Here is an 18,528-nt window from a genome sequence, read left to right as displayed (position 1 = left end):
TGATCAGAACAATTGCAGTCGTATTTAGTAACACCTCAGCAATATGTAGGACTTAAGGGCAAATTTGGGAGAGACTCATCCAAGCCACAGAGATAAATGGAAAATGAGATAATATGCAAAAATGTATTAACTAAGGTAGATCATGGTTGACTACTTTGATGTCCTACTTTGATAACTGATTTTTCAGACAAAAGGAAATCTAATCCATCTGAACTTCAATAAAGCATTTAAAACAATGCTACCTAGGACAAGATGAATTAAGTTGTAAAAGCAGGAACTGGTAAAAGAATTGTTAGATGGGTAAAGAAGTGGCTGAAGAGAAGATGATACCAGATTGTGTTGAATGGTGAAGTATCAGGCTGGAGGGGGAAGTTCTTCAGGGAGTCAAGCTTGGGGCCAAGCTTTGTTAATATTTTTTATTAGTGACCTCTTCATAAAAAGTAAGCGTGTTCATGAAATTCCCTGATGACCCAAAGCTGGGAGGTATCATCAATACAAAGGAAAATTGAAATCACAAAGGAAGACCCTGGATGATCTTCAGAACTAGAGTAACAGAAGCGAGCAGAAAGTGTGTGTACTGGGGGGGGCGGGGCACAGGGGGACTAAGAATAAGAAATTCTTCTATAATCTGGGAACTCTTCAGTGGGAAACAAAGGAGGAGAAAAAAAACTGGGTAGACTAGTCAGTAGAGCTGTGTGAAACAGCACTGTTCTGTTTCGCCTTGTGTTTCAACGGTTCGAGGGAACAGCGTTTCATCTCTAATTTCATTTCTGGTCGAAACAGCTGTTCCATTTCATTCCATTCTGTGGAAACAGAAAGGCTATTCTGACACTGTTTCAAGGTTTGCTGGGAATGGGAAGTCAGCCTAGCTGGGCTGCCTCCCACCAGTGCAATCTAGTGTGCAGCACCAGGAAGCAGCCCAGCTAGACTGACTTCCCATCCCCAGCCTATGATTTCATAGACATTAGGGCTGGAAGGGACCTCGGGAGATCATCGAGTCCAGCCCCCTGCCCAAAGGGCAGGAAGTCAAAACGTTTCAACTTCTGAAATGGTTCGACCAGCCTTGTTTTGTTTTGAGGCTATTTTGACAGCCTTTGTTTTATTCCAATTTTGCTGTTTCGACCTCACAATGTCATAACAAAATGGCCAGCAAAATTTTACACAGCCCTACTAGTCAGCCACAAAAGGACTAGGAGCCAACAACATGATGCAGCCAGGGAAATGGCAAATGTAACCCTAGGATGCAGCAGACAAGGTATTTTCCAGCAGAAAGAGGAAAGTGTTAACACCATCATCCAAGGCACAGGTGAGACCTCGTGTGAACTAATGCCAGCAGTCATGGTCACCCATGTTCAAGAAAGATAAATTTAGACTGGAACAGTTGTAGGGAAAGGCTACTAGGGTGTTCAGGGAGTATGCAGTAAGAGCCTGGAAGAGCTTGTCTTCCTTAGCCTGCCAAAATACAGGCCGAGAGTGTTTGTGACTGGTCTGCTTAAATGCAGCAGTGGAGGCATGCACCTAGGCAGGAGAACTATTTACGTTCGAGCATACTGTTGGCACAAAAGCAAGCAAGTATAAACTACCCACAAATGCAGGGTAGAAATTAGAAGATCCCTAACCCTCAGAGGAGTGATATTCTGAAACAACCTAGCAATGAGAATAACTGGCAAAAATGTATTAGTTTTAAGATAGGTCTTGATTGGTTTATAAAAGGGATTATAGGACATGGTCACCTGCACAGATTGGCTGGTCATCACAACAGATTGGATGAAATGACTCAGGAGGTCCCTTCCAGGCCTATGTCCATATGAGAAAAGGCTGTGAGAATGCTACTATAGACCTGATTCACCATTCTTACTTCAGTTTTACACCAGTGCTTTCAATGGTATGAAACTAGTAACACAGTTACTCTGTCCCAGGCCAGTTAGGCCTCAATTATGAAGGGTGAAGGAAAAGGTAGGTTATAAACATTTGTGAAGTGTAGCATTCTTCCCACTTGAGTGATGCAGCAACAAGGGAAAAGAATTGTTTAGTTAGTCAAAGGTTGTCTTACTAGGTGTAATGAGATTAATTTAAGGAAGATGAGATTTAGGTTGAGGAGAGATTTCCTGACAACTGTAGTGGAGGTCTCTGAAGAGAAGTGGAGAAACTTCCATTATTTGCAATATTTGATAGCTAGACTGGACAAGCACAGGAAATGTTCATAAAGGAGTCCTCCTGCACTGGGAGGACAATGAGACATTAGTAATAGTAGTCATTTACATTGGAAAATTTTACTGATGCCATTTTCCAAAGTAACATGCCATTTCCATTGAAATGAAAACTTTCAGGAAATCACATGGATTTATCTAAATTTTCTATTAGGAAAAAGAAAAGAACAGAGAAGAAAAAAATATGACATTTTCAAAATGAAACTTTTCAATTTGTTTTATTTAAAATGATTTTGAGTAAAAAACAAAACACAAAACGTACTTTATTCAATATTAAATGAGGGTCTTATCCTAACAGAAATATGTCAAGTGTATTGAACCAAACTGTTTGAACTGAACTAAAACAATATTTTTTCTGGAATTTTATCTCATTAAATATTCAGAAGCACTGGCTTTGGGGCCTGATTTGTAATGCAAAATTATTTCAAAATCTTTTTTTTTCTTTTTTTGTGGAATGGAAAGTCTATTCAGTGGCTTGTTCCAATTGTTATATATTTGAGAATACTGCCTAGAGCCGCCCATCAAGATCAAGTATTTTGTGCTAGGTGCCATACCTATAAATTACCCCTCCAGCCTGAAGTGCAGCACTCCTCATACATTGCAATACCTCAATCAAGAGATGTTTTTCTTTTTCACTGTTCTGGCTCTGACTCTCTCTCCTCCTCTGGGCCAAATCCTGGCTCCATGGAAGCTGATGGGAGTTTTGCCACTGACTTCAATGGCACTACTTTGGCCAGCTATTTTTCTTTTGTTTTTCCTCTCCATTCTGAAGGGTCAAGAGTCAATGGGAAACAGATCCCTCTGGCACACAGTGAAAAGGGAAAATCAGAAGCACATGTTCCCCACTCCCAAAGAGGTACATGTTGGGCTAATCCCTTCGAAGAGCTCATTTACAGCCCTTTCCTCTTAATGAGGGAATGTTGAATTCCACTGATATATTTCCTCTTATGTACTCCACTGGTGTCACCATTTTCCCCTTCTCCTCTACTCTTTGGGAGACAGATTTCCAAGAAAGCCAGATATCCAGGCCAGGTTTTCTAGCATTCAGAGCTTCAGCTATACATTGTATATGGACCACTTTGAAAAACAAACAAAACAAAAATCAAGCTGCTGGATGTTGGGTTGTTTGAAAAACAAATCCCCTCTTCGAGTTCCTGAATGGGATCTGAGCTTTAACTGTGGGTGCTGATCTTGGGAATCAGACCCAGAAATCTGATCTTCATTGCGGAAGCAGTCTCTTGCTCCTCCATTGGCTAGGGCTGCTTTTTATGGGCAAGCCAAGAACCACCAAGGACTAGCTGTGCTTGCCCACCTGCAGTATCAAAACCCTTATATTTTTTATAAAAACTTGGAGGTAAAGAGACATTATGGATTCCAACTTCAAGTCTCTGGGTTTTTCCTTGTGAATCATGCTTGCACTCCAAGAAGAGCTAGCATGGTGTGGCACCCCATGGCACCCTTGAAAGGAGCTCAAGACACCCTGACTGAGAATCACTGCATTAAACAGCACAGTGGCTGTGTTGGTGTGGAGTTATATATATGCAGTAGCCTCAGTGAAGAATCCCCTTTATACTCATTAGCTATAAGCAAAGTGGTTGCAATGTTTTGTCTGAAACTTTTCGCCAACAATTTTTTTTCCATTAAAAACTAAAAGGGCTTTGTTTATTTAAAAAAAAAAAAAAAAAGGCAGAAACCAGCTAATAGTATTTTTTCTGCTTCCAATGAGAGCTTTTTGTTCCTCTTCCTTTTTATCATCCTTTCCAGTTTTCCCCCCTTCATGTTTTTTCTCTTTTCATTGAAGCCCTTGAAGAGGTACAGAAGCAGGGAGAAGAAAAAATAGGAGGCAGGAAAAAAACACCCCAAAACTTAAACATCATCATTTTCGTTTTTAATAAAACTTTGAAATTTTTTTTACATGTTATTTTCTAAAGGCAAATTCCTTTTGTGTGAAACAAACATATTTTCCCTGCCTAAAAAATCTCTACTCAAGGACTGCCTGTATCACAAGAGAGCTGACAGACAGGCCTTAAACCTATCCCATATGTTCAGCAGCACCCAGTCCCCACCATAAACTGGTGGAGCGAGTTAGGCAATAGCTAAAATGACCTCAGTTTTTCAGGCCTTCTGTGATCCCTGCATCATTGTTTATTTTCTAAAGGTCTCCAGGTATATTAATTACAGAGAAACAGGCTGCTCTTTGATTAGCAGAAATCATTCATTCATTCATCCATCCTGTGTCCATCCTACCAATGTAATGGTGTTAAAGGAATCACAGGTTACAAATAAGGTTCCAGTGGAACCAGCAAATATCATACCTCTTCCAGGGGCCCCCAGAGAGTGAGACTAGGGGCTAGTTCCAGTTTTGCTTTATATGCCTAAATGGCATATAACAGGTGTGGCCAGAGCTACTCACCCTGGGAGCCACATCCAATCCTCTACCAAAGTTCAAGAGCCAGAGAGCGTGGGGAGGGGGGTGGGGGAAGATACCCTGAGCAACCCGAAGTGGAGGTGATCACCACTGCCTCCCCCTGCACTGCTTAGCTTCTCCGGCTTTCCCCAGGGCACTGAAGCTGGCACTGCACCTTGTATTTAATATTAATTGGGTAAAATGTATAAACAGCACTGTTAGTTTCTGCTTCATTGGGAGCAGGCACCCTGGCTAGATTCCAGGGCTTGTTTCCTTCCAGGGTCATTTCCCCTCCCACTGAGCCACACATCCTCTAACTCAGGGGTTGGCAATGTTTTTGGACAGAATGCCAAAAACATCCACAACCTTGACTTGAATACGTTGGTGTGCCAGGGGAGAATGTTGGGAGGAGCTGCGAGGGGCCTGATCTTTGTTGTGGCAGAGTAGCCCAGCCCCCTCCCCGCCATCTGCCCCAAGGCACATGCGCCAAGCAAAACGGCTACATGTGCCACGGTCTGACACCCATGCTGGGGGTTGCCTACCTCAACTTGTCCTTTTCTGCCTGGCTCTGCATATCACCTCTTGGCTGCCAGGGGGACAGCGTCAAAATGGGAGCTGGAGAAGGGATAATGCATCATCTCTGGCCTGGTAATTAGAGCAGGGAAGCTGGGGACAGATACAGGTTCGAACCCTTTCTGGATGTGAGGTTTCTAAAGTTGGGGTCCCACTTCCTGACCAAATGCCCTAACCACAAAGCTATCGTGCTAAGAAGTAGGAGGGTCATCCTCCTCCTCTGATACCAAACACTCACTGGTTATGGTTCGTCTGCAACTGAAACTTTGGGACTTACCAGCCTTATGCACGTCTGGTCAGCCTGTGTAAGCAAAGCTGAATCACAAACTGATTGCAAGTACCCAAAACTGCAGTTTTGTGGCTGCATATGAGCCACTGAAATGCCTGAATTAAAAAAGGATTTAGCTCTAAGGGACTTGCTCAAGGTCACAGTATGCTTGGTAACTCTGAAGATCTGATATCTTGAGTCAGGTATCAAAAAATATCAGGAGACAGGCTCACAAATCTCATGCAACTAGTCTTCTGGATTTTGGTTTTTAAGGTCATACTTTCCAGTCTTCACCACAGTTGCAAAAGCCAGAATGAAATAGATTCTCACATAGTCCCATGACTCCATAAAATAGGGCTTTATCCAAACAGCATACTTTGCAAGACTCGATAATATTTGTGGGAGGTGGCAACACTGGGAAATAAGAAACTCCAGTCTCCATTACCACCACAAGCCTGCAGTGACTACACCCCCTTTGCCCTAAAGCAGAGGTTCCTTCTTGGCCTGAGCTCCTTTCCTGGTGTCTCCTTCCTGCCCCTTGAGATGCTGGAATAAATAACTCAACCAGGTTCACAGCAAGTTATTCAGATCCTTGGGATCCTGGACCACTACTGTAGGACAGTGTAGTGTATCTTAATATAGGCGTTTCATTTGTTCCAAGAAGCCACAGTGGTTTTTTTTTCTGTTTTTTAAAATCAATGAAGGCTGTAACACATCTGAAAGGTGGAACCTGTAGTGTTGATGATCTGGATCCCTCACTGAATTTTATTTAGGGAATGATTTAATCCAGCAGGATGACACACATCACAAAATGCCTGACCTGGTTCCCTTTGGGCCTCTTCTCATAACCACGCTAACAAGAGGGAAGTTGTTTAACCTAAATACTTGTGGCAGTATCTAAAAGACATGTCCGGTCTTCACTGGGGACCATGAAGCTGTATCCATGTGGAATTCCCCAAATGAACAAAACATGAAGCCAAGCAGGAAGCTTTCATCCAGTCTCCTTAATGCATACAGCTTTGGAAATCCTGTTCCACACTATCTATATTTTTCCTATTGAGTAAAACTAAAAGCCATCTGAGAAGGCCTTGCAAACCCAAATTGTAAATCGATAGCCACGATCAGAATTCTCTGCTCCAAAGGTGCTAGTGTATTGGGAACTAGCTTTTTGAAAATTCTGGTGTTAAATATAAGTGCTCAAAATGGAGATAAAAGTAGAAGCTTGAATGAGATGCATGATGGTGAAAGAGGATGAACCACTCGAGAAATGCAAAAAGAGATGCCACCTACTGGTATCAAAGCACCCCACGATGGGATTCATGAAAGGGCAATTGTTCAGAATGCACAAAGGCCTTCGGGCATAGTTTCAATTTTGCCAGTCCTAAACAAAGACTGAAATATCATGATTCTTGATTCCTTCCCCACCCCCCAAAACCAGAGATTTCTTTAGGAACCAGGACATTTTAAAACAAGCTAATAAATGTTAGGGATTTTTATTTGTCTTGTGGTAGGGGGTCATATTTTCAAGATTTTCCCTGTACCCATCCAGACTAGAAACTCATCTTTTTCCCTCCTCTTCATCTGACTCCAAGATCTAAGGGCTTTCTTTAAGAGGCTGACCATAGCAAAAATCACGAAAGCTGGCAACACAGATGTTGTAAGAGCAGTCCTTCATGTGCTAACAATGGCCTCCATCCTTCTGCTCCCAACTGTACTGCAGGACAAACCATATATGTTCCCATTGCAGAAGAGGCTGTGCATTAAACGCAAACACTATCCCACGAGAACAACACATTGGACCATGTCGTTAAACCCTGCCCTGCACCCAGAGGCCACTCACAAGAACACAAGTGCAGAGTGCAGGTCTAGAGACACCTTCCTCTGCCACATTCCCACAGGCAGGTAAAACATCTGATTTGCAGTACTTTCTGAGCTACAGCAGGAATCCTATCCATGTAGGGTGGAAAGGGTTTGTGTTTGAATCATGCACTAGGGAACACTTGAAGAAGGACCTCTTGAGAGGTCTTTTGCTCAGTTTTCCCCACACAGCAGACACGTTATGCCTATGCCATTGAAGCAGCAGAACCTTCTGCATTTTATTCAGTAGCTAATTGAAAAAGCACGTTGCAGGGAAAACCAACCGCAGGGAGTTCTCCGAGCTCCTGGAGGTTTAGGCATCATATCATGGAGACATTCTCTGCACAGTACTAGATTCTAATTCTCTGTAAGGTGCATGGCAGTAAAGGGTCCTCCTGGATCAGATCTGCCCAGGTGCTGCTACGGCACTTTATGGCTCCAGCAGATCCCAAGCTTTCTGCTGTGCAGTTCACATCAGGATACGGGTCTCCCTGCTCTTCTGTGCAGCAAACTTCCATACCTCTACGATGAGTACACATGGCAACAGAGAACAAGATTTGGTCCAATTTCCAATATCACTGCCTACCCTGAATATAGCCATTGCTTTCCAAGAAGCTAATGCTTTGCTTTTCCCTGGCCTTCCACAAATGAGCGTGGCCTCTGAAACAAGAACAGTTCCCTTCCACTTCTCCTAACAGCCAACTGGCCCAGCTCCCCCTGTCCCCAGTGGATACAGTGCCAAGAAAGGTTAGGCTTACCAAGCAGCAGACAAAGAAACAGTGTACAAGAAGATGGCTGTCACTCCAGGGACCCTGGTCTCATCCCTGCTCTGCCACTGACCTTCTGCGAGACCTTGAGCAAGTCACTTCCCCTCTCTATGCCTCCATTCCTTCCCTGTGTAAGTAATGTTTCCATTACCCATATTGTCAGCTTGTGAGGGCAGCAACTAACTGTACACACAACAGTGCCTAGTACAATAGGGCACTGGTCTAGGTTGGGGCCCTCTAATCACTTTGGTAACATAAATGATAAATAATAATGGGCCACATGCTGGTATAATTCCATTGTCCTCAATGGAGTCGCTCCTGATTACACCAGTCAGTGAAACTGTAATCAGGTCCTGTGATAAAGTAAATAGGATTCCACATCCACGGGAGCTTCAGTAAGTCAATGTCTTGTAAGCCAAGATTGATGTGTTAATAACATGAGCTTTGGATATGCCAGTTGTGCAGACTCTCCCCTTTTCCATTGCAGTCACCACAGAAGTTAGCATAAACTGCAGCTACAAACCTGCTTTTAATTTGCAATGCCATCCCAAGAAGAACACCCCCTTCCTTTGGGGTGGTTTGTCCATTCAGACCACTGGGTGGTTTTCTTCCCCCTCTATAATTTCAGTGAGGACCAAACAGTCCAAATGAGACCCCTGCTTTTTCAAACCACAAGACCTACATAAATTAACGGTTAAAGGCATTTCCAGGCATGGCTTTCAATTTTCTTGTGACTGTTCCATCCTTGATGTTTTTTCCTATCAGATGAGTTCTCAGTCCAGATTCAGATGCATGGCTAGATTCTGATTCAACCCTTCAATGTGGTGTAAATATGTGCTCGAATGCTCAACTGACCCGTGCCCTTTAAAAAGATAGCAGATGCAATGCCACTGTTTTTAAAATGATAAACTCTCCCAGATACCATTTAATATTTTAGACCCTGGAAGAACGTCTATCTAATAGCAGGATTAGGACATGAGAAGTGCATGGTAGGATATGCAATATTTGGGATGGGGCCTAAAACTCCTCAGATCCCAATTATATGACTGCAAGGGCCAAGATGGGATCCAGGGATGCCCCCAGCCTGATCCCAGGGATCAGGATGGAAGCAGCTATAAACAGGACCCTAGGGCTGCCCTGTGCTTATTCCTCAATGCAAAGCTGGTCATCCAGATCAGGCACACAGCAGCCCTAGGTCTGGGACATGTCACATGTTCAATTTAAGACATGCTACAAAAAGTTTAAGTTCTAAAATCTCATTTAAAAGGGAGTTTCAATAAAAAACAAGAGATATCCAAAATATATTCTCATTTTCAATGGAATATTGGAAACTGTCAGCTAATTCTGTGTTGCATGTTAACAACACTCCAAATTCAGAAGGAAAAGCAATCATATGTACACACACTACGATTCACCCTTTCTTTTTAAATATTGTCACCATTTTGCGGAAGAGAAACTGCAGACAGTTGCATTACAAAAACATGATTTTGCATGGTTACCTATCAAATCAGTAGCAAAGCTGGCACTAGAACACAGGAACTATATGTGGAACACCTTTGTGGCTGGTTTGCCATTTAATTGTACTAAAAATTGGCATATTTCAACTCATCATTTGATTAACATGTTATTTATGTGATGAACGAAACATTTGCCAGGGCCTCCAGAGGCTTATAAAATAAAAATAAGCATTTTAAAAGTTTGCTTTTGAAATGTTGCTTTCACTTGGTCTCTCTACATTATTATTATTGTCGATGTCTGTTGTGAATTTCAAATATCATTGAAATTGGGAGAAAACGCATTGGCTTGTTTGAGGAGTGCAAACCCCCTAGGTGTGGGAGGGGTCTCAGAACCTAGACTATAGCTGAGGACATGAGAAAAAAAAAAAGAATAAAATGGAGATAAAGGGTACAAACCATGGGGATAAAATGAAAGGACCAGATGTTGAACTGACAACCTTAAGGAATAGAGTCTTCCCTCCAACACCAGGGCTAAAACTCCACTGGCAGAACACAGCCAACTCTCCCTCCCCACCCGTGACCCCCAAGTGCACCACAGCTCTGTCCTCATAGGAGTAGCTCTAGGTGTGAGATGGAATACAGTCTGTTGTACTGTGAATAGAACTGGACAAAGAGCAAGTAACCAGACTTGGTGTGACATATACAAACTAGGGCCAGATGGCTACCAAAGACTTGTAAGCCTCTCAGCTTGCAACCTGGCCTCTGCGCATGCTTTCCTTGACAATCCTGTCTGCTGTTGCATCCATGGTTGATGACATTCAGACTCCACAACCAGTGCTTGGCCTTTCAGCTACAACATCTGACAAGCTGGTCTATTGTGAGGCTTGACCCATGTCTGCTAAAAGCTACTAAGTTAAGATACAGTGACACAGGTCATATGGGTCACTATATAGCTGTGATTGGGTAACAACATTCAGGTACTAAATCAGTAAAGTACTTAAGCATGTGTCTAGCTTTAAGCATTTGCTTTAATTCATTGAGATTTCAGCACAGGGTTCAGTGTTTTACTGTTCTGGGGCAGATATAAGCATGCATTTAAATGTTTTGCGAATCAGCACCTTGTCTGGATTCTGACTAATCACCTAGAGAGTTACACGGATTCATACTAGTTCAAGACTGAATCTAGAAACATACTTAATTAAGCATGAGTTACACTCAAGTCAACAGGACTACAGTATTCATATCTAAAGCACATGCATAAATTTTAGTAGGGTGTGAGCTCTACAGGAGGTGATCTCCCAGCAAAAGTTTTAATCTTCCATTACCACTACTTCGAGGAAGCATATTCAGTATATTTATTCAGTGGCATAAATTAGTCATATGCAGTTCCTGTCAAAGGAGGATATCAAGCCATTTTATAATCATCTCTTTTAACCTCACAAGATTCTCCTGTGGGGTAAGGATTAGTAAGTGTTGTTATAAGAGATGACCAAAATGTTTCAATTCTGAAATCTAATTGAAAAATTAGTTTTGATGAAAAACGAGAAAAATGCAAAATATATTCTCATTTTTAATGTAGTAAACTGTCAATTAATTCTGTTTCATGTTAACAGCACTCCAAATGTTAAGATGGAAACACAAAACATGCACAAACACACTACGAATCTCCCTCTCTCTTTAAATATCATTACCATTTTGTAGAAAGGAAAATTTCAGACAGATGTATTACATGATTTCTCATGGTCCCCATCAAATCAATAGCAAAGTTGGCACTAGAACCTAGGTGTCCTGAATCCCAGACTTGTGCCTTATCTGTAATATTTAGTTTGTTGGATTCATGTTACATAAATTCTCCATTGCTTTGTTCTAAACTGCGAGTAGATAGTGAACATATATAATTATTATTAGGTAATTGCCTGTAACAGTATACATGTAACAACAACAACATAAATTATTAGACTGATTTTTGTCTAAGGTCATGACACACTCAAGCTAAAAGAAAAATCTTTCCTAGTTTACAAAGTGTATGTTGTTTATGCATGAGACTGCCACAGCCAAACCTTAATTACCTTGCAGAATATAGCTTCCTCTGCAAAATAGTCTTGTACCCTGATAACACTACATGTCACTAAGAATGTTCAATGGCATCTATCTGAGCATGGTATATGGAAGAGTAAAAATGTTTTTGAGCCCACTTGTAAAGTTAAACATAATCTTTATAAGAAAAGTCACTCAGGTTTATCAACAGGGAAGAAATTTGGTCTTATAGTTAAATTCACTGAACCAATATTGTTAGAATGATAGAAAAGAGGGCTGAAAGAGCCTCCAGGAGATCATGTGGTCTAACCTCTCACTCTGGGCAGGATCCATCCTTGCTTAAACCATCTGAGACAAAAGTTTGTCCAATCCTTCTTAAAGCATAGGCTCAATTTCCAGCTCTGTCATTAACTCCCTGGGGCAAATCACTTGGTCTCCAACTCTTAAAGGAAGATAACACTGACTTATTTGTCATGGTTATTTGTGAGCTCTTTGAAGCAAGGACCATATTCCAAGAGGTGTTTGTAGGTAAAACTCACTTAGCCTTACTCAGTGCAAACTGTCACCTGTTTAGCCTTCAGTCAAAGTCCAGCACTAGCCAGGCTAAAATGAGCAAGGGATGTAATTGTATTTTCTGTTCTCCATATGTCACTTGCATGGAGTATGTGCACAGTGAGAAAGGTGGAAGGAGGAAGAGATGAGCAAGTGAGAGAAAGGAAAAAGGCAGTCATTCTGTGTGCTGAAGGACTCAAGTCAGGGGAGCAAAGATCCAGAAGGTACATCTTAACTGTACAAAAAAAGTAAACAAAGGCCAATAAAATCCATGGAAAAGAATTTTAAAAAGAAAGAAAGAAAGAAAGAAAGCTGATGTTGTAATTATACCTCCCAGGCTCCCTCTAGCTCCACAACCCAGTGGCTTGAGCTTAGCTTTACTGTAGTCAAAGGGGGTCAAAAGATATGAGCACATGGGGTACCATTATAAGGCCTCTGTTGACAGGAAAGCCGAGCTGATGAGATATGTGGTCACCCCTGTAAACATCTAACTTTGTAGGTGGTCTGAAGCTGTGGCTGCCCAGGAATGAATGGACTGTTTGTCCCTGAGGTAAGAAAATGAAATGAGAGAGAGAGAGAGAAAAAATGGAGAGCAAGTGCACATGCTCCCTGACTCTATAGGAAAGATAAAGACACCCTCCAAGTGCTGTGGGAGTCAGAAACCCTCAGGACCCTGAAATGTGGTTGCTCCTAGCAAGAGATAGTGGGAGCCACCCATACAATTTACTGATTGACTCAGAGCCATGGCAACACCTGACTGGGAAATGGCACCAGCCTGGGGACAAAGTGTGGCTGAGAAAAGAAAAATCTTTGCAGTCAAGAGCCCAAAGGTTCCCTAGTGATGTATAAACTCCCTACTCTCAAAGGGCCCCTTTGATGTGAACTGATGACCCCTGGAGCTCCACATTCATCTGATTTGGCTTCATTCAGCACTGGCTTTAATAAACATGAACAAGTGTCTCATGAGACAACCATCCAGTTTATCAGCCAGGGCAACTCCAGGCCTCCAGTGATGACATACCCAGCTGCAACACCATATAGGTACAGCAGAGGTGGAGAAAATTCTGACATGGCTATGGATTTTGGTACCCTTTTGTTACCACTACCAAAAGGATCTACCATGGAATGGCTTCCCATGTTCACAATGCTGCCAGGATAGAGATGTTAGGAGAGTAGCAGATTTGCCATGCTAACCGATGAGGGGCCAAGACCTGGTGGAATTTCTGTCCTACCGCTACCCCTTGCTTAATGTCGTAGTTACAGTCTTGAAAATGCAACTTTAAGTGAAACAACGTTAAGCGAATCCAATTACCTCACAGTAGTTACTTACTAGCAGGCCGCGGCCACACAATGTTATAACTGAACATTGCATGACTTTAAACGAGTATGTTCTCTAACAGATCAGTGACGTAGTAATGAAACAACATTAACCGGGATGACGTTAAATGAGGAGTACCTGTACGTGCATAAAAACCAGGAAGTGACCAAATGCCTCTGATGAGCTAACTCTCTATCCTTCACCCAAACCTCCAGCCAAATTCAGACGTAAGCTTTCCTTTGATCTCCTAAGTTGTCAATGGAAAAGCATGTCAGTCCAGGCTCTACAAATCATCAAGGGGAAAAAAGCAGATTTTCAAAAGGGTTCAATCACTGCAGTGGTTAGCCCGCGTTACCACACTGCTGACTCCACTCAAGCTTGCTACGTTACACAGGGGCACGTCTACATATGCATGAATGCACTTTTCCTAATCTGCATTAAATTTAGTATCTCCAACAAGAGGAACTAAATAAATGTGCATTAGGTTGCCCTAATGCACAGTAGCAAAAGCATATGGTTTTTAAGTGATGCTTAAAGTACAGTAGCCTATTTTACTATGCATTAACATAATTGCATAGTTTTTATGTGACGATTTAACGTGCGGTAAGATAGGCTACTGATCATTAAAGCACAAGTGTAGACACACCCAAAGACACTTAAGAAAGTTCATCCAAATTAACTAAAGATAGTACTTTAACCAATTCACTTTAAAGCTATATTAAGCCCTTTGTAGATGCAAAAAGTGGACTTAGTTCAATGGAGCTTAATTACTTTTGGAAGTGAATTAAGTAAATCCAATTAGGACTACTTTAATTCTGAATAAGAACATCCACACACAACTGCATTAAACCCCTTCCTGTACCTAATCCACTTCAAAGGTTAGTTCAGTTTAACTTTCCTAAGTGTTCCCATGTAGATTAAGCCTCACAGTAGGACTGCAGTGCAGCCACAGCTGTAAATTCAGCTAATATACATGTACCCAGTCTAGTTATAAACATAGCCCTGGCAGTACAGAACTCAGCTGGAAAACCCACCCAAGCTGCTAGTAAATAGATGGGCAGGTAGTCTGCACTGAGTCTGGTTATATTGCAGCTAGAAGTATCTAAGAGGGTTCAGCTATGGCTAGCAGGACTCTAATCAAAACAGTAATTTCAACACAGACCATGTAAGAAGGGACAAACAGCAAAACAAAGCTGAGGCTACAGGAAGCAATTGGATTAGTACCTCATGACTTGTGCAAACTTGAGCTGCAGCCCCACTGCATCACTAGTCAGCCGCACTCCAGCTTCCACCTCCATGGTCGGGTTTCCTAGCTCAAGTTCAAATTACCCCTTCATTCCAACTAGAGATTTTTTTTTTTGGATGGGGGGAGGCAGTTACATTAGAAGCCAATATTTGAATTATGCCAAGTCAGCGCTATGCTGAAGACAAGCCCTAAGGGATTTAGGAGCACATGTTTAAAAGCAATGGAACTTATGCCCCTAAATGTCTTTGGCACCAATGAAAATTTCCCCATAAGCCAGTGACTGTTGGCACTGCAAGCACATTCCCTCCTCGAGCACTGATGAGGACTTTTAGCTTTTCTCCTCTATAAGATTGTGACGGCACAGCACTACCAACAGAGCAGAGCCGGTTCAAGCTCAACTGCTTATGACAATCCATTGGGTCTGCACAGCAGCAAGCCTCTTTGGCAGAAACGCACTGCATTCTGGTTAGCACCACAACCTTTGCCACATCACCTTCAGGATGGGAATCTATTTAATCGTGAAGCAACTGCTGTGCATTATGGGACACTTGCATGCCTTAGGGAATAGGAGCTGATGAAGCCTACCTAACTCACTGTAGGTCTCCCACTGCGGCAACTGAAATGATGATAGCAGGAGTGGAATGATTTGGCTTAAAAACCTCAGGGTAGGCAGTTCTAGGCACATCCTTGGAGGTGAATTCCTAAAGGATGCAATACTGAAGTTGGTGATTCATTTTATTAAATCTCTCCCTCCCATACTCACTTTAGGTTTTTCTTCCTTAAAATAAGAAGGCTCTGAAACCACAATGGTATTTGTAGCAAGGAAGTGATCTCAAAGGAAGGGGGTGGTAGTGGACAGCCAAGATGAAAGAAGGTAAAACTCCCTCTAACAACCTTCCCTGGAATGGAACTTTCCCCAGGGGCCTTTTTTTTTTTTTTAAATGGTCTGGATCTGAGCTCTTGTGTTGGTGGTAGGTTTGATTTTTTTTATTTTTATTTTTTACAATACGCAGCCTTACAGATAAACAGGCTGATAACACGTTTGCTGACCACACTGGGGATGAAGAAAACCTCATCCGCAAACTCATTAAACAACATTTGGGGGGGGGGGGATTGTGGAAGGGGGGTGGAGGTAGGATCCTTGGTTTGTAAGATTTTCCGTTGGATTTTCAACAAGGCTGTTCAGTGTGTGGGAAATAACCTCAGGGCACTACGCACAGGAGACTGGACAGCCATGGGGACAAAGATGTAGACACTGTTGCCTCATCCCCATTGAGACATCAGTCACCAATGCAGTCACAAAGGGAATGATTCCCACTGACACTCAGGCCTTTATCTGCTGCACAATATAGCTCCATCTTACACTGAGGCACAAGGATGCCATTTGTCTACAGACTGAATGGTGGTGTGTGCCCAGGTGTGGGTCAAGAAAGCTGCTACATTTTGAAAATTTGAGTACAAGCTAAAGAAAAGAAAATCTTATCCCCCACTCCCAACACATATGAACTTCCTACACCTGCTTCATGTTCAAGTGTTCTTGGCAACCCATGCACACACTACATGTAGAATTGATGCATTTAATATAAAAGTAAATATAGAAAGGTAAAAGTCACACACATACATAGCAAAAAGAAAGCTGCCGATATGAAGACACTGACAACGCTGGTCTAGGGATTTTGAGGACTTAAGACACCTGGCCATAAAAAGCCGGAAAAGATGCACTATGACTTTCTCTTCCCTAAGCCCTATAACTATTGAACAATGAACATTTCCTTTTCTGCATCACTTTCCATACAAGGATCTGCAGGATCTTTCCAAACACACATGGATTCAGCCTCAGTGCTTCCATTGGAAGAAGAATCAGCATCATCTCCCTTTTACACAAGGTAAGATAGACTAACTTTTTCATTTGCAGTTCCCTAAAAAAATCTCAGATGGAGGTGTAGACCCTTTTGGATTGTAAGTGTGGGTATTCACACACTTTTGATTGATCATAGTCATCTTTCATGGACTCCTTAAACAGTTGAAAACCACTGGACTAACTGAATCAGATTAACATGGTTAACTACCCGTCTGCTCACCTTTTACAGTTGGGGAACTGAGGCACTAAAAGACAAGCCAAAAAACTGCATGTGTATGAAAATGGTAACAGCAAGTGCGAGGCCCTGAAGGCTTGGGATCATTGCAGGTCTTTACACATACTCCAGGGGAGCTTGGGGGGGGGGTACTTTAATTAGAATGGCTCTCAGGAGTCAGTTTAATTAAAGCACCCACAGTATCTTGTGTATTTGGTGTCCCACACTTCAAAATTCAATGAGCTTTAGTTAAAGCGCTCCCACCATTTTGAAATACAGGGACACTGAATATGAGTGGATAAGGCTGCTGGAGTATGCTAATTAGTATGCTCCAGCAGACTCAATTAAACGAGTCTGCTCCAAAGCATGCCAGTTATTACGCACTGACGGAGGCATTGGGCATGTGTGTAGGTGGCCCATTCAGTCCAACCACAATAGGCTTAAAAGCATGGCAGAGAGGAAAGGCAGATAAAGGTAAGAACTGAGCTTGTCAGATGAGAGGTTGACTGATGTGCTTTTTAAGCTTATTTAATGGTACCTAGGTTGTATGGTGATAGGCCCCTCAAATACACATAGAATGAGGATAGCCCAAGAGGATCTTAAATGTAAAGGGTAAGGAAGGAATGGAAAAGAAGTGGTGTGAACACTGTTTGCTTTGTTCCAGAAGAAATAAAAGCCCTAGAAGCTTTTCTTTCACATATTCACAACTTAAAGATAAAAACCAGCTTATTTTTAATACTAGGCATTATTATTACAATGGAGCCTGCAGGCTGTGGATAAGATCATTGTGCTGTCTACTATGTGTAAAAACTAACATTCCCCATCCTTAAGAGCTTAACGACTAAACAGACCAGATGGATAAAGAGTAGGAGCATGAAAGGATCCTCATTTGGGGGAAGCAGAGAAGCAAAGAGACAAAGTGACTTGCTCAGGGTCGCACACTGGTTGTGCAGCAGAGCTAAGAACTGACCCCAGATCTCCTGAACCCTGCTTAACAAGACAAATACATTCATACCTCACCTCCCTGATCTGCAGGAGGACTCTGTAGGTGACTGGAGATGAGTAGGATGTTGATGTCCTGAGACAAAGGAAGCCTGTGTCTCTGAGCCCAGATGGAGTTTACATAGAGACAGTTTGGGACTCTCTGGGTCAGATTTCACCAGGACTCTTTTATAGTGCCCCAGAAGTGAGATGGAATAAGGAGGCAAGTTACATTTATGGCCTTTTATATGACCAGAGTGGTGTCAAAGACCCTTAGAGTAACAAGGTGAGCTCCCACTTCAGGTCCCTAATCTTTCTAGGAAATTTCCACCACAAGACCAAGCCCCAAACTCAAGATCTTGGGTGTTCCTTAACACCAAAAAAGTAGAAATCCCACTTTTACAACCACCTCCAATGGAAAGGCATCTTCTAACATCACTAACCAGAGGTAAGAGCACCACCTACTGGATCATATTTTCTTTGGAGGTATCCCCTCCAAGCATCAACCTAAAACACCCTTCTTAGCTCACCCATGCTGCCATAGTCACAGGTCACAGTGGTAGAATCCAATACATTAGTTTGAATGGGCTCTTTTTTATACAAAGAAAGGGGGGAAAAAAATCAAAAGGCAGGCAAATGAAGGGTTAACAAGCAGATCAGTGCTTGTCAGCAGGAACCCCGGACAAGCCCCAAATCTCCCTTGTTGGTACCTGGGCGCCTGCCTCTGTCTCTGGGGTGGAGTAGTTCTAACCACAGGGCAGCCTCGCCTGCATTCCAGCA

The sequence above is a fragment of the Crocodylus porosus genome, unplaced genomic scaffold (assembly GCF_001723895.1).
Source record: "Crocodylus porosus isolate Cpor-Errol unplaced genomic scaffold, CroPor_comp1, whole genome shotgun sequence".
Classification (NCBI taxonomy): Eukaryota; Metazoa; Chordata; order Crocodylia; family Crocodylidae; genus Crocodylus; species Crocodylus porosus.
The sequence above is the reverse complement of the archived record's forward strand: the minus strand, read 5'-3'. Positions refer to the sequence as shown.